The sequence below is a fragment of the Asterias amurensis genome, chromosome 14 (assembly GCF_032118995.1).
Source record: "Asterias amurensis chromosome 14, ASM3211899v1".
Lineage (NCBI taxonomy): Eukaryota > Metazoa > Echinodermata > Asteroidea > Forcipulatida > Asteriidae > Asterias > Asterias amurensis.
In genome coordinates, this window is record NC_092661.1 from 374,675 (window position 1) to 392,873 (window position 18,199).

At 36.2% G+C, this 18,199-nt stretch overlaps 1 pseudogene; it reads right to left on the reverse strand.

Moving 5' to 3' along the window:
• Window positions 1-5,242: 5,242 nt before the first annotated feature.
• On the reverse strand, window positions 5,243-18,037 carry LOC139946990 (DNA-directed RNA polymerase I subunit RPA12-like; annotated as a pseudogene).
• Between the last annotated feature and the right edge of the window lie 162 nt (window positions 18,038-18,199).

Here is an 18,199-nt window from a genome sequence, read left to right on the forward strand (position 1 = left end):
TGTACATTGCTTTGGGATACAGTCTCTTCTGCACCCCTATAGGGGGTGCACTTGGTTGATCAATATTTTAATAATAGGGGGGGTAGGGCCAAACTTTTTACGGAGTTAATTTCGAACCGTACAACGGCACGAGAAATTTTTTTGGCTGACTTAGTCTATATAAAAAAGGCGTTTTTTTAGGGATTTTTTTGATTTTTTTTAAGCACCACTGAACTGTAGAAGCAGCAGAGTTGTGCAAACGTGTGTGCCGATCGGTGTGGCCAACTACTATCGAGAAAGTGAAGCGACTAAATGATCTAAGTATTAATGGAAGGAAAGCATTTTATTAAGTTAAATCAAGTTAATGTTTCATTGATAGTCTGTTTTACCAATGTCCTGCCTTACATGATTGACAAACTAAAAACATTGTTTTTTAAAAGTCCGAAGCCAAAAACAAACTTAAGATTTTTTTTTTCAAAGTCCAAAACAAAAGTCGGAAAGGATTCTGTTGCCCGTTAAATTGTTTGATGAATCTGTATCAAGTGTACCATCGGACGTCTCCCCCTGTTCGGGCAAACACGTCGCTAAGTTCTTGGAGTAAAGTTTCAAGTTTGAATTTTGGTTGAAGTGTAAAAGGACCCTTCCACTCCGTCACCGATTGAGTCCTGTACCATCAGAATAACGAAGACTTCAACCCAGATGATGATGCGCTGATCAGAGAAACAAGATTCCAACATGGCGGCTGAACTTGAAAAATTTTGTGAATTTTTGTGACAAGCACAAAAAACAGAACAGCATACTCAGGAATGTATTGGTTTCACTTGCATTAGACTACTAAAATTTGTTTTGGATTTGTTAAAACATCGCAACATTTTAACAGTGTGTGATTACACGTTCAAATGAAGTCAAATTTCAAAGTCAAAAATTAGGTTATACACAAACATCAGATTTGCATCTTCATTGCATTGAGTATCATTACAGGAGATATTGTAGATGATATTGGGTTTATGGAGGATAACTAGACTGAGAAAAAAAAAACTCTTAAAAAAAACTAACCTATCTCTAAACAAATTCTAAACTCCTAAGTACAACAAAGTTTCAAATCCTACGGAACTACAAATTGCTAATGATGTCCCAATAAAGTATTGAACATCTAGGATCAACAACTACTCCTACTGATTAACTTCATGTAAGCCTGCAAACCAACAACTCCATGCTAGTGATTTTTGCACCAATTTTAAATTACAATGTTTTGGCGTAAAAATGAGTCCGACGTCGATGTCGGAAAATTAAGGTTTTATCAGTGACGATAAGATCCTAAGTACAACAAAGTTTCAAATCCTACGGAACTACAAATTGCTAATGATGTCCCAATAAAGTATTGAACATCTAGGATCAACAACTACTCCTACTGATTAACTTCATGTAAATCTGCAAACCAACCACTGCATACTAATGATTTCGTACCAATCATAAACTACAATGTTTTTGCATAAAAATTAGTCTGACGTCGATGTCGGAAAATTAAGGTTTTATCAGTGACGATAAGATGCTGATAACTTGGTGTATTTTCCATCTAGAAAGACACCTGTAATTCTGCAAACAGTGCATGACTAAAGTAACAAAGTGACGTCTTATTTAGATTACCTATTCCTGCTGTGTCTTTTTGGCATAATATTCATAACAAAATCAATCTAACAAGCAAATTGAGGAATAACTAATTTAGTTATTTGTTTAATAATTCTACATTAATACTGGACTAGTGTTTATGCTTCCTATAACTACCTAGCCATGTGACAAATTACTATGTTTGTTCCGAGGTTTAACTGAATAAGTCTACACTAATACTGCTAATACGCTAATAAACACCTAGTTTGATCCATTGTACACTTCGCTGTTGTACATGTTGAGACGTTCTCATGTTAACCATAAAAGAATTAAAATTTGTGATGGACATAGCACAAACTTTGTCTCGTTTCAAAGAGATCTTGAAAATAAAATCAAATACAATTGTTGTACTGACAAAAAACTAGTAGGTTGCATTTGTTCCCAACAGTTCTACGGGTTACATATCTTAAACTTGCCAACTCTTTTTAGAACCTGTCAAAATATTAATGACCAAGTGTCTTTGTTACTTTAACAGCCTAAATAACTAGAGAAACAAGATTCAAACATTGTGGCTGAACAAATTTTGTGAGTGTTTGTAAACCGCCTGAGTGTCGTCACCATGTTCAGCTGGAAAAGGGTTAACCAGTTGTAAAAACTGTTCACAATTATCAATAATTAATACCCTGAAGGATTTAAAACACCTACTGCAGCTAAATTACTATGTTTATGAAAAATGTATACAAATCATGCACACCACAGTGGCAGTATTTGTTAAAAAAGCAATGTCTATTGGTCAACATCATTTGTAAATCATTTCTTCAACTGATTGTCGTTAACATATCTACTGTAGAATCTGTCATAAAGCTGACCACTCAAAACCTACAATTTTAACTAAATCTAAAATCTAAACACTTTTCTAACTAACGAAGGAGTGTACATACAACCTACTGTGGCTGAGAATTTAACCGGTCACAATTACCTAATGCACAACTGCATCTATCTAATCGACGATGTTTCTTCTACAAAGGACCCTGTTAACTTCCTACACAATCCCAATGTCATCTTTGATATCTCCTTTTGATACAGTCAAAACTTCTTAACACAAGTGAAACCAATGTAAAAGCCTGAGTACCTGATTGAAATGTGAATAGCCATGTTCAGAATCTCGTTTCTCCGACCCTCGCACCAACATCTGGGTAGAAGTCTCCGTCATCCGTCAAGTTCAGAGGCTCCCTCAGATCAGAAGAGGATGTCCAGTGTAGAGAAGTTGCTCAAAAAGTAGACCCGTTTACACAGGAACAGTATAGAGAGACGGGTACCAACTTAGGATAACAAAATGATCAGGTAAAAAATGTGCAAAAAAGTGCAATGGTCCTCAGTCCTTGACACTTTTGATACAGGCCCCCAAAGACTTCAACAGGCAACCAAATCCTTTCTTTCTTAGGTTTCGTTTTTTTGTCGGAGATCGAGAAAGTTGAAATAGTTTGTCAATCATGTAAGGTAGGACACAGGTAAGACAGACTACCAGCGCCACATTAACAAGATTTCACTTAATAAAATGCTTACCCAACCATTAACTCTTGGATCATTAGGTCGTCACACTTTCCAGATAGTAGTTAGCCACACCGACCGGCACACACGTTTGCACAACTCTGCTGCTTCTACAGTTCAGTGGTGCTTTCTACAGCATTTAATCAATGATAACCAATTAATTTACAACATAATTTTTCAAATTATAAAAACAGCCAAGTACAACATTTACAATCCTTGAGATGAAATAAAGTTATCTCTGAAATTAGATTTTTATTTGTATCAGCTGATGCAAAAAAAATCAATAAAATTTAGAACTGTTTATTATTACTGTTGCAGCAATGCAAAGAAGAAAAAAACAACGTTTTCAAATGAAGTTTGTGACTGTTTCGTAAAAAATATTGTACTTTTTAATCAATTTTATTTTGAGTTTGGACAGGTGTGCATCACACTCATCCAAACATGTCATGCCTAAAATGAATAAATTTGGTTAAATTGATGACGTACTCGTATTTCATTTTGAGTTTGGACAGGTGTGCATCACACTTATCCAAACATGACGTGCCAAAAAGGAATAAATTTAGTTAAAATGATGGCGTACTTGTATGTCATGAAGATTGGTCCCAAGAATACAACTTTAGGATGTATTCCGCTTGCATTAATTGTGTTGAGTGCAAGTTGTACTTGGCTTCACAATCATCAAAATATCAATATAGAACCAGAGACACTCCCACAATTTGAGTCACAAGCAAATTTTACAGAAAGTTTTGTTTTCCTAAACAGGAAAACGAACATTTCTGTAAAATTTGCTAAGATATTCCAACTCTGGGGAAAATCTGGAAAAGAAAAGTTTTTAAAGTGAGCAAAGTTTTGAAAGTAGTAGGGGGAAAAAACAATTGGCAAGAGAGTAAAAAAAAAAATAAGAATTTAAAATTCTGTATTTTGGGAAGTACAAAGTCGAACGTTCTACATGAAAAATGTACATATTTTGTACATAAAGTAATGTGAACTCATTTCGTGGGAATGTCTCGATAAAGTGTTAAGATAATTTATGTAAAATACACAAATATTTTGCAGTTATGACCCAAATTACCAAAAAGGACAAATCTTTTCGCATTGTCGTATTTCCTGTCCCAAAATTAAGTTTTAAGCCAAAATTAAAAATAGCTTCGATCGACAACAATTTATTTTGCGCGTGTGGCCAACACAAAGAATGATAAGCGAAATGTTTCACGTAATGATTTGTCTTCTTCTTTTTGTGAAGTTGGATCACAGATGCAGTCAAATGCACAATCATGAATAAATCCAGGCCTGATACTTCACGGAGGCAACGAAGGCGACAGCCTCGATGCCCCTGGTGCCCTTGAAATGATCCAGTACGGATTTACAATTTCCTCATAGGGTGCGTTTAACCAAGGAGAAAATGCTCTGGTGCCCTTGCCTTTTCAAAAAAGAAGCATACAGGCCTGTTAGTCTATAGAAACAATTCACAACACATGATTCAAGATTTATTAGTGTGTTATTGCAACCAATACCCCAGGTGGAAAGGGGGGGCAGAGGTAAAATGGCAAGTGGCCATTTCTGACATACAGCCGCAAAGGTTTACAGTAACCTTACCCCAGAGAGGAAGGGTCAGAGGTCACACGGCAGGTGGATTAATAGAAAGTACCAGTCATTTCCCCCAGGTAGGAAGGGGAAAAGGTCATGTATGTACATATGAACCTCAACACTTAGTTTGCTGCGACACAATCCCTCGCAGAAAGGGATGAAAGTCATGTGTGATGGTAGTGGTACAACAGTAAGCCACTAATGTAAAACGTTACTAAGTTTGCTGTGACCCAATCCCTAGCAGAAAGGGATGAAAGTCACGTGTGATGGTAGTGGTACAACAGTAATCCACTAAACTAAAACTTTACTAAGTTTGCTGTGACCCAATCCCTAGCAGAAAGGGATGAAAGTCACGTGTGATGGTAGTGGTACAACAGTAATCCACTAAACTAAAACTTTACTAAGTTTGCTGTGACCCAATCCCTAGCAGAAAGGGATGAAAGTCACGTGTAATGGTAGTGGTACAACAGTAATCCACTAAACTAAAAGTTTACTAAGTTTGCTGTGACCCAATCCCTAGCAGAAAGGGATGAAAGTCATGTGTGATGGTAGTGGTACAACAGTAATCCACTAAACTAAAACTTTACTAAGTTTGCTGTGACCCAATCCCTAGCAGAAAGGGATGAAAGTCATGTGTGATGGTAGTGGTACAACAGTAAGCCACTAATGTAAAACGTTACTAAGTTTGCTGTGACCCAATCCCTAGCAGAAAGGGATGAAAGTCACGTGTGATGGTAGTGGTACAACAGTAATCCACTAAACTAAAAAAAATTTAAGTTTGCTGTGACCCAATCCCTTGCAGAAAGGGATGAAAGTCATGCACCATGGTAGTGGTACAACAGTAAGCCACTGCTAGAGAACACGTTGATAGGTTCCAAGTTTGCTATGACGCAAACCCCTAGCAGAAAAGGACAGCTCAGTCATTTAAACAGGGCAAGTGCACCAAGGTGGTTTTTCTTGTTAAAGGCGACTCTATGGAATAATTGCAAGAACATTTCAAGGGGCACCAAGGCAATGACCAGGGGCAACGTTGCCTCCGTAATGCATCAGGCGTGTCGTAGTAACAGTATCGATGATGACATTTGTGCAATGACCAACTCTCAGGAAAAAGGGAGTTTTAGTCTTGTCATGACCCATAAGTTACAAAGTATGCCATGATCCTAACCAGAGCTAGAAGGCTTTTATCATAAAAGATGTGCACTCAAGTTTCTTGTTCGTTCTTTCAATCGATCAACCCACCCCAGGGGTTAGGGGAGGATCGATCAATAACAACAATTGATGAGGGTAAACAGTTCAATTTCAGATACTAATTTTTCGAAACAAGCTATAAAGCACGAGTTATCGCAAATTAATGTAAGCAACACTGACAGTTTAAAAATACCTTTACCACAGTTCGGCCATTTTGTCTGGTTCCCGTGTACTGATCAAAACCCGCTAGAAACGCTCAAAGTTTAACAAAAAGGAACCAGACTTAATTTCATTGTCAAGCCTCATTTTGTTTCTTGAGACAATCCTGATGGCACTGTCGGTGATAGAGGATCCTTATCTTATTTAAGTACCCATACTGGGATGGATGCTCGGCCTCCTCATCAGTAACACATCTCTCTGGCATCAGGTGGTGGTCGTCGTCGTCGGTGGTGATTTCATCTCCTTATTCCAGTGAGCTCTTGCCTCGAGTTCCTCTCAGTGTAGAACAATCTGAAGATGTTGATTCTCTTCAGGAGTATTCAATCTCTTGATGTCTGTAAATAAAAAAATAAATAAATAAAAAATTACTCTTACATAAAAAATGAACCTTTGACCCTAACCATCTTGGGGTCGATTTCACAAATGGTTAGAAAGATGAAATAAAACGGTGAAAGTTTCAGCGAAATAGGTTAATTGGTTCTACTTGCTGAGAAAACAGAAAAAGCAAACCCTTTCACAGAAGCCGAGGTAAAGGATTCGATACATCAACAAATTATGTTTGCTTTTTCCCCAAACATTATAAAAAATATTGGCCAAGGGTTTCCATACGGACATGAACCCTTTGTCACTGATTTTTGCTCCTCTGTTTTCACAGGTAAAATATAAAACCTCTGACATAAAAGGAACCTATTTGAATATAAAAATATTTGGAGGGGTTTATGTTATTTTTCAAAACTTAAATGTCAACTTTCAATTTGAAGTGGTGCAATTTTCAATCAAACACAGTTAAAAAATCGGCCAGGGGTTTCCTTACGGGTGGCGAACCCTTTGTCACTGAATTTTTGCCCTTCAGTTTTCAGAGTTAAAAATTAAAAACCAAAAAGTGTGGAGTTTGTTTTTCAAAACTTATAAATCACCTTATATGAAGTGGCGCATTTTTCAATGAATAAACACAGTCAAAAAATCGGCCTCCTCATCAGTAAGACATCTCTGTGGCATCAGGTCGTCATCGTTGTCGTCGCCGCCGGTGGTGATTTCATCTCCTTGTTCCAGTGAGCTCTTGTCTTGAGCCTTCTAAGTGTAGACCGATCCGAAGATGTCGATTCTCTTCAGGAGTACTCAATCTCTTGATGCCTATAAATATAAAAAATAAATAAAAAAATTACTTTTACATAAAAAATGAACCTTCGACCCTCACCATCCTGGGGTCGATTTCACAAATGGTTAGAAAGATGAAATAAAACAGTGAAAGTTTCGGCAAAATAGATAATGGGTTCTATTTGCTTAGAAAACAGAAAGAAGCAAACCCTGTCGCAGTAGCCGAGGTATAGAATTCGATACATCAACAAATTATGTTTGCTTTTTCCCCAAACGTTTAAAAAAACATTGGCCAAGGGTTTCCATACGGACACGAACCCTTTTTCACTGATTTTTGCTCCTCTGTTTTCACAGGTAAAATATAAAACCTCTGAAATAAAAGGAACCTATTTGTATATCAAAATATTTGGAAGGGTTTACGTTATTTTTCAAAACTTAAATGTCAACTTTCAATTTGAAGTGGTGCAATTTTCAATCAAACACATTAAAAAATCGGCCAGGGGTTTCCTTACGGGTGGCGAACCCTTTGTCACTGAATTTTTGCTCTTCTGTTTTTAGAGTTAAAAATATAAAACCAAATAGTTGGGGTGCTTGTTTTTCAAAACTTATAAATCACCTTATATGAAGTGGCGCATTTTTCAATGAATAAACACAGTCAAAAAATCGGCCTCCTCATCAGTAAGACATCTCTGTGGCATCAGGTCGTCATCGTTGTCATCGTCGCCGATGGTGATTTCATCTCCTTGTTCCAGTGAGCTCTTGTCTTGAGACTTCTAAGTGTAGACCGATCCGAAGATGTTGATTCTCTTCAGGAGTACTCAATCTCTTGATGCCTGTAAATATAAAAAATAGATAAAAAAATTACTTTTACATAAAAAATGCACCTTTGACCCTCACCATCCTGGGGTCGATTTCACAAATGGTTAGAAAGATGAAACAAAACAGTGAAAGTTTCAGCGAAATAGATAATGGGTTCTATTTGCTAAGAAAACAGAAAGAAGCAAACCCTGTCGCAGTAGCCGAGGTATAGAATTCGATACATCAACAAATTATGTTTGCTTTTTCCCCAAACATTTTAAAAAAACATTGGCCAAGGGTTTCCATACGGACACGAACCCTTTGTCACTGATTTTTGCTCCTCTGTTTTCACAAGTAAAATATAAAACCTCTGAAATAAAAGGAACCTATTTGTATATCAAAATATTTGGAAGGGTTTACGTTATTTTTCAAAACTTAAATGGCAACTTTTTATTTGAAGTGGTGCAATTTTCAATCAAACACATTAAAAAATCGGCCAGGGGTTTCCTTACGGGTGGCGAACCCTTTGTCACTGAATTTTTGCTCTTCTGTTTTTAGAGTTAAAAATATAAAACCAAATAGTTGGGGGGCTTGTTTTTCAAAACTTATAAATCACCTTATATGAAGTGGCGCATTTTTCAATGAATAAACACAGTCAAAAAATCAGCCTCCTCATCAGTAAGACATCTCTGTGGCATCAGGTCGTCATCGTTGTCGTCGTCGCTGATGGTGATTTCATCTCCTTGTTCCAGTGAGCTCTTGTCTTGAGACTTCTAAGTGTAGACCGATCCGAAGATGTTGATTCTCTTCAGGAGTACTCAATCTCTCGATGCCTGTAAATATAAAAAATAGATAAAAAAAATACTTTTACATAAAAAATGCACCTTTGACCCTCACCATCCTGGGGTCGATTTCACAAATGGTTAGAAAGATGAAATAAAACGGTGAAAGTTTCAGCGAAATAGGTTAATTGGTTCTACTTGCTGAGAAAACAGAAAAAGCAAACCCTTTCACAGAAGCCGAGGTAAAGGATTCGATACATCAACAAATTATGTTTGCTCTTTCCCCAAACATTATAAAAAATATTGGCCAAGGGTTTCCATACGGACATGAACCCTTTGTCACTGATTTTTGCTCCTCTGTTTTCACAGGTAAAATATAAAACCTCTGACATAAAAGGAACCTATTTGAATATAAAAATATTTGGAGGGGTTTACGTTATTTTTCAAAACTTAAATGTCAACTTTCAATTTGAAGTGGTGCAATTTTCAATCAAACACAGTTAAAAAATCGGCCAGGGGTTTCCTTACGGGTGGCGAACCCTTTGTCACTGAATTTTTGCCCTTCAGTTTTCAGAGTTAAAAATTAAAAACCAAAAAGTGTGGAGTTTGTTTTTCAAAACTTATAAATCACCTTGTATGAAGTGGCGCTATTTTCAATGAATAAACACAGTCAAAAAATCGGCCTCCTCATCAGTAAGACATCTCTGTGGCATCAGGTCGTCATCGTTGTCGTCGCCGCCGGTGGTGATTTCATCTCCTTGTTCCTGTGAGCTCTTGTCTTGAGCCTTTTAAGTGTAGACCGATCCGAAGATGTCGATTCTCTTCAGGAGTACTCAATCTCTTGATGCCTGTAAATATAAAAAATAGATAAAAAAATTACTTTTACATAAAAAATGAACCTTCGACCCTCACCATCCTGGGGTCGATTTCACAAATGGTTAGAAAGATGAAATAAAACAGTGAAAGTTTCGGCAAAATAGATAATGGGTTCTATTTGCTTAGAAAACAGAAAGAAGCAAACCCTGTCGCAGTAGCCGAGGTATAGAATTCGATACATCAACAAATTATGTTTGCTTTTTCCCCAAACGTTTAAAAAAACATTGGCCAAGGGTTTCCATACGGACACGAACCCTTTTTCACTGATTTTTGCTCCTCTGTTTTCACAGGTAAAATATAAAACCTCTGAAATAAAAGGAACCTATTTGTATATCAAAATATTTGGAAGGGTTTACGTTATTTTTCAAAACTTAAATGTCAACTTTCAATTTGAAGTGGCACAATTTTCAATCAAACACATTAAAAAATCCGCCAGGGGTTTCCTTACGGGTGGCGAACCCTTTGTCACTGAATTTTTGCTCTTCTGTTTTTAGAGTTAAAAATATAAAACCAAATAGTTGGGGGGCTTGTTTTTCAAAACTTATAAATCACCTTATATGAAGTGGCGCATTTTTCAATGAATAAACACAGTCAAAAAATCGGCCTCCTCATCAGTAAGACATCTCTGTGGCATCAGGTCGTCATCGTTGTCGTCGTCGCCGATGGTGATTTCATCTCCTTGTTCCAGTGAGCTCTTGTCTTGAGACTTCTAAGTGTAGACCGATCCGAAGATGTTGATTCTCTTCAGGAGTACTCAATCTCTTGATGCCTGTAAATATAAAAAATAGATAAAAAAATTACTTTTACATAAAAAATGCACCTTTGACCCTCACCATCCTGGGGTCGATTTCACAAATGGTTAGAAAGATGAAACAAAACAGTGAAAGTTTCAGCGAAATAGATAATGGGTTCTATTTGCTAAGAAAACAGAAAGAAGCAAACCCTGTCGCAGTAGCCGAGGTATAGAATTCGATACATCAACAAATTATGTTTGCTTTTTCCCCAAACATTTTAAAAAAACATTGGCCAAGGGTTTCCATACGGACACGAACCCTTTGTCACTAATTTTTGCTCCTCTGTTTTCACAAGTAAAATATAAAACCTCTGAAATAAAAGGAACCTATTTGTATATCAAAATATTTGGAAGGGTTTACGTTATTTTTCAAAACTTAAATGGCAACTTTTTATTTGAAGTGGTGCAATTTTCAATCAAACACATTAAAAAATCGGCCAGGGGTTTCCTTACGGGTGGCGAACCCTTTGTCACTGAATTTTTGCTCTTCTGTTTTTAGAGTTAAAAATATAAAACCAAATAGTTGGGGGGCTTGTTTTTCAAAACTTATAAATCACCTTATATGAAGTGGCGCATTTTTCAATGAATAAACACAGTCAAAAAATCAGCCTCCTCATCAGTAAGACATCTCTGTGGCATCAGGTCGTCATCGTTGTCATCGTCGCCGATGGTGATTTCATCTCCTTGTTCCAGTGAGCTCTTGTCTTGAGACTTCTAAGTGTAGACCGATCCGAAGATGTTGATTCTCTTCAGGAGTACTCAATCTCTTGATGCCTGTAAATATAAAAAATAGATAAAAAAATTACTTTTACATAAAAAATGCACCTTTGACCCTCACCATCCTGGGGTCGATTTCACAAATGGTTAGAAAGATGAAATAAAACAGTGAAAGTTTCAGCAAAATAGATATTGGGTTCTATTTGCTGAGAAAACAGAAAGAAGCAAACCCTGTCGCAGTAGCCGAGGTATAGAATTCGATACATCAACAAATTATGTTTGCTTTTTCCCCAAACATTTTAAAAAAACATTGGCCAAGGGTTTCCATACGGACACGAACCCTTTGTCACTGATTTTTGCTCCTCTGTTTTCACAGGTAAAATATAAAACCTCTGAAATAAAAGGAACCTATTTGTATATCAAAATATTTGGAAGGGTTTACGTTATTTTTCAAAACTTAAATGGCAACTTTTAATTTGAAGTGGTGCAATTTTCAATCAAACACATTAAAAAATTGGCCAGGGGTTTCCTTACGGGTGGCGAACCCTTTGTCACTGAATTTTTGCTCTTCTGTTTTTAGAGTTAAAAATATAAAACCAAATAGTTGGGGGGCTTGTTTTTCAAAACTTATAAATCACCTTATATGAAGTAGCGCATTTTTCAATGAATAGACACAATCAAAAAATCGGCCTCCTCATCAGTAAGACATCTCTCGTTGTCGTCAGCGTCGCCAGTGGTGATTTAATCTCCTTGTTCCAGTGAGCTCTTGTCTTGAGACTTCTAAGTGTAGACCGATCCGAAGATGTTGATTCTCTTCAGGAGTACTCAATCTCTTGATGCCTGTAAATATAAAAAATTATATAAAAAAATTACTTTTACATAAAAAATGTGCCTTTGACCCTAACCATCCTGGAGTCGATTTCACAAATGGTTAGAAAGATGAAATAAAACAGTGAAAGTTTCATCAAAATAGGTTAATTGGTTCTACTTGCTGAGAAAACAGAAAGAAGCAAAACCCTGTCACAGTAGCGATGAATCCATCCGAGGTACATCAACAAACTATGCATGCTTTTTTCCCCAAACATGTACAAATAATTGGCCAGGGATTTCCTTACAGACTGTCACTGATTTTTTCTCTCTGTTTTCACGGGTAAAATATAAAACCTCTGAAATAAAAAAAAAATATTTGTATATCAAAATATTTTGAGGGGTTTATGTTATTTTTCAAAATTTAAATGTCAACTTTCAATTCGAAGTGGCGCAATTTTCAATCAAACACAGTTAAAAAATCGGCCAGGGGTTTCCTTACGGGTGGCGAACCCTTTGTCACTGAATTTTTGCTCTTCTGTTTTTAGAGTTAAAAATATAAAACCAAATAGTTGGGGGGCTTGTTTTTCAAAACTTATAAATCACCTTATATGAAGTAGCGCATTTTTCAATGAATAGACACAATCAAAAAATCGGCCTCCTCATCAGTAAGACATCTCTCGTTGTCGTCAGCGTCGCCAGTGGTGATTTAATCTCCTTGTTCCAGTGAGCTCTTGTCTTGAGACTTCTAAGTGTAGACCGATCCGAAGATGTTGATTCTCTTCAGGAGTACTCAATCTCTTGATGCCTGTAAATATAAAAAATTATATAAAAAAATTACTTTTACATAAAAAATGTGCCTTTGACCCTAACCATCCTGGAGTCGATTTCACAAATGGTTAGAAAGATGAAATAAAACAGTGAAAGTTTCATCAAAATAGGTTAATTGGTTCTACTTGCTGAGAAAACAGAAAGAAGCAAAACCCTGTCACAGTAGCGATGAATCCATCCGAGGTACATCAACAAACTATGCATGCTTTTTTCCCCAAACATGTACAAATAATTGGCCAGGGATTTCCTTACAGACTGTCACTGATTTTTTCTCTCTGTTTTCACGGGTAAAATATAAAACCTCTGAAATAAAAAAAAAATATTTGTATATCAAAATATTTTGAGGGGTTTATGTTATTTTTCAAAATTTAAATGTCAACTTTCAATTCGAAGTGGCGCAATTTTCAATCAAACACAGTTAAAAAATCGGCCAGGGGTTTCCTTACGGGTGGCGAACCCTTTGTCACTGAATTTTTGCTCTTCTGTTTTCAGAGTTAAAAATATAAAACCAAATATTTGGGGGCCTGTTTTCAAAACTTTTAAATCACCTTTTATGAAGTGGTGCATTTTTCAATGAATAAACACAGCCCAAAAATTTGCCTCCTCATCAGTAAGACATCTCTCTGGCATCAGGTCGTCGTCGTCGCCGGTGTTAATTTCATCTCCTTGTTCCAGTGACCTCTTGCCTTGAGTTCCTCTCAGTGTAGACTGATCTGAAGATATTGATTCTCTTCAGGAGTACTCAAACTTATTGATGCCTGTAAATAAATCAAAATTACTTTTACAATAAAAATGGACCTTTAAACCTAACCATCCTGGGGTCGATTTCACAAAGAGTTAGGACTGGTCCTAACTTAGGGCTAGTCCTAAGGTAGACGAGTAACTTATCCTAACAACATAAGACCAGTCTTAACTCTTTGTAAAGTTCACCGCAGATCCTTCGCAAGATTCAATTGCATGTTTTGTTGGTTTCTGTTTTGCTGATGGATGCACTTGTAACCATATTGTGCTTTAATAATAACAATAATAAAAATTATAATAATAAACGTATTTATAACACGCCTTTTCCAAAGGATACAAAGCGCCAAATATTTGTACTGCAAGGTGAGTAGGACGAAGATTTTGAAATTATGAGACCTAATCCTTAGACCACCATGTAATGGTTTACATGGTGCTACGGTGCATACAGCAGCCACAGCCAGGAACACCGGGGCAAACCCCTTCTCTTTTTCGATAAGTGCATGCAATGCGTTCTTTTACATGGGAACAACGGCTTCTTGTACAATCCGAAGGGCAAGCAATGGTTAAGTGTCTTGCTTAAGGACATAAGTGTCATGGCTGGGGATTCAAACCCACACTCTGCTGATCAGAAACACCAGAGTTTGAAATTGATGCTCTTAAACGCTCGACCATGACACTTCCGACATTGATTTACACACATGTCATATAACGGCAAAGTTCTGCTTTTACCAATCCGCATGTAGCACTGAAATCCTTCATTCAGTATTGAAATCCGTCATTCAGTGACGCTCGTGGCTCGTCAACAATGTTACCCCTGATCACTGGACCATATATTTCATTCATCAAACCAACACAGAAACTGCCTGTGCAGCCAAATATGTAGTGATAAATAAATCACAAGAACCATCTCTGCCCTCACAGGTACCTACTAACCCCTGCACAATCTATAGAAACTGTATGATAAACCTAACAGGGTCTACAAGCCTAAAGCCCGGTTCATACTTCCTGCGAATGTGAAGCAAATTTTGTTGTCACGAACTTGAAATGAATCACTCACAATAGTTGAACTGTGTTCAACCCCTTCGAAATATTCGCTAAGAAAACAGGGCTGTGTCGCCAAAATTCATTTTGCATTTGCAGGAAGTATGAACCAGGCTTAATTAAGTAGTGATTAACTTACTTGCATGATGGGCAGAAATAGAAGACGGTTTGTCCTTCATCAGCTGTTTGCCTGGTGTGGAAATGAAGTCCATCGTGACGGCACTTGGCACATGGCCTGTCAATCTGAAACCAGACCAGATACAAAAATGAAGTTAAGAAGTGATGAAAAATAACCAAACATTGAAAAAACAAATTTGTGATAAAACAACCTAAAAGGTAGGGTCATAATTATTTTTTTTTTTCAATGATTAATGAACAAAATATAGAAAGATTAAATAAAACTGTGAAAGTTTAGCAAAATAGGTCTACTGGTTCTACTTGCTGAGAAACAGAAAGCAAAACCCTGTCACAGTAGCGATGAATCCATCCGAAGTAAAGATCTCGATACATCAACAAATTAGTTTTGCTTTTTTCCAAACATTGAAAAAAAAATTGGCCAGGGGTTTCCCCACGGGTGGCAAACCCTTTGTCACTCATTTTTGCTCCTGTTTTCACAGGTAAAATACAAAACCTCTGAAATAAAACGAACCTATACGTACATCAAAATACTTGAGGAGTTAACGTTATTTTTCAAATTAGTTTGAAGTGGCGCAATTTTTAATCAAACACCGTTAAAAAATTGGCCAGGGGTTTCCTTACGGGTGGCGAACCCTTGGTCACTGAGTTTTTGTTCTTCCATTTTCACAGTTAAAAATATAAAACCAAGTATTTTGGGGCTTGTTTTCCAAAGCTTACCAAATGATAAATCACCTAATAATATGAATGGCGCATTTTTCAATTAATAAACACAGTAAAAAAAATTGGCCAGGGGTTTCCCTACGGGTGGCAAACCCATATCACTGAATTTTGCTTACATGTCTTAAGAGTTAAATATAAAACCTCTGAAATAAAACAAAATTTTTTCTAACCAAATATTTGGGGGGAGGGTAATTTTCAAAAAATTACCAAAAAATCGCCCGTTTTTGTTTCTTTCCTAAAATGAAATAAAACGGTGCACCTAAATATTTTTGAGGTAATACTCTTCAAAAGAAACCACATGAAATAAATCACCTAATAAATTTCATCTTTTGTGCATCTTTTTTGTCATAAACCGATTTCAAAAATGGCCGGAGGTTTCCCTGTGGGTGGTGAACCTTTTCACAGATTTTTAACTGTACCTCTGTTTTTATTCATTCAGAGTTAAATATAAATGATGAAACCTCTGAAAGCAAAAAAAAACCAAAATGTTTTGGAGGTTAGACCGAGAAAAAAAAAGAAACTTGTTTAGCGTCCGGGTTTCTCAAAAAAAGGAAGGAGGGGCTTTTTATTTTTTTTTAAAGATGGCTGCCATTCTTTTTTAAATGTCAAATATCCATTGTTTTTCTACTGCTGAAACACACAATACATAAATGAAACATTTTGGTCAAGACATTCAGACAAGACATTCAGATTGCTTAAGCTGAGATCGTTTAAAATAACCCTTAAAAAAAATTTACTAATAATAATAATAATAATAATAATAAAAATTAAAATGTGCATAAAAAATTTAAATAAAAAATTAAATAAAAAAGGAGGTGGCCTGTAAAAAGGAAGCGGGCGAGGATGCTAAACTTGTTTCTTTTTTTACTTGGCCTGAACAGCAAGATATAAACCTAAACAATTTGGATATTTCCTAAGATAAAACTCCAGTGTTTCACTCACCAGTGATCCTAGGTCTTTCTGGCTGACGACCTCGTGGCTGCTTGTGACGACCTTCAACAGTCTTGCCAGAGTTGAGACGCAGGTATGAATGATAGACCACACCATGTAATGCAGCTGTAATGAGAAGGAAGGCAATAAGTGACTTTTCATTCATTCAAAAATATGCTGTCTGTGCTAATGATAGCTGTTGTCTTTACAAAAAGGCGAGTTTTGATTAATTTACCTTCATAGCTAGTTCTAAGCCTAGTTTTCATTGTTTTGCACCTCAAAATGTTAGAATATTGATAACATTTCCTTTGATAGGGTAAAACAAATAGTTTAATTGTGTTCTTTGATTAGGTTGTTTCGATTTGATTAAAAACCTAGCTTGCAGGAAAGGAAACATAAATTAATATTTATAAATAATTAAAAAAAATAATTAAAAATTCGGTCACCACTGATACAGAGAATAAATTCACTGATAATATTAATGAACACAACTTTACACAAGTGTTACATTTTGTTGAAAATCTGTGAAAGAAATGTAATTTTAACTTTTAAAAAAAATGTGTTGGTGATCAATTTGTAATCATGAGTGCCCTGCAACAGCGCAGCAGGTTGCAAAGCACAAACCATGCCTCATCAAGATTTGAAAATCTGTAACAATCATTTCCAAAAAAGACAAGTCAGACAGTCAATGGGGATAACTTTCCGTATGGTGCCATCACTTTTTTACTCATTTTTACAAATAGGGATATCTCATTGAGGTAAATTAGATACTATATTATTTTATATCGAATCAAAAAGTGGTTGTGCTAAGGGTATTTCTTTTAGTTTTTTTTTACCACGACTGAAAAAGATTTTGAATTTATTTATAAATAATTTGTTTATATAAATTATAATAACATGACCAAACAACGGCGGATGATCCACTAGGATCCACCAGGATGCAATCATTACAAAGAATGATATAAAAGGCAATCATTAAATTAATCCTACAGACAGGCCTAGTAGAAGTAGGACGATATAATTTTAAGTACAACATTAATATTGAAAAGTTCGTTTACTAAAAAAAATATTTATAAATATTTCTTTTTATATTAAAAAAATATTCATTTTTGTTTTGTTTTAAAACTATAAAATTATCAGTCACAGGTCATTTACATCATCAGACTAAAAGTATTTAAGCTGAATTTGCATTAATGTATTTAATGTATTTAAACTTCAAAGTCTGAGTGTTGCGATCATGCATCAGCCTCCTCCCCCACCGCCTCCTTGGCCACGTCCCGACCCCGCCTACCCCGTTTATAAATAACGCACAAGTCAAGGGGGCTATCACACACCAATTTACAAGCTCCGGTTTCCACAATAAATATATATATTCCAAACTTACTTTTTGCATTTACTTTGTGAGGACATGTCTTGCATTTCATAACTACCGCTCCTTTTTCAGGAAACGGTAAAATTGAGCCAAATTGCGGGCAAAATTCTCTCGAAGAAGCAAATAGCTCCTCTCCGCCCATGTATTTGAGAAAATCTGATCCAGCATGCGTTTCTGAATAGGACTTATCAAGCCTGACTTCACCAATACGTTCAGCGTTGAATTTGGTTTAGGGTATCTGACTAGGTATTAAAATAGGATTCGCGCCCTCTGTTGGCAGATTGTAGAGTTTCCCGCGCAAAGTTAATTGAGTTGGAATTATTTAATAGATCCACCTGCTGGGTGATTTTGATTAATTCTGGTTAGATATACGAATCGCAACAGAATAAACAGTGAAATTAAACAAACTTTATCCCCAATAAG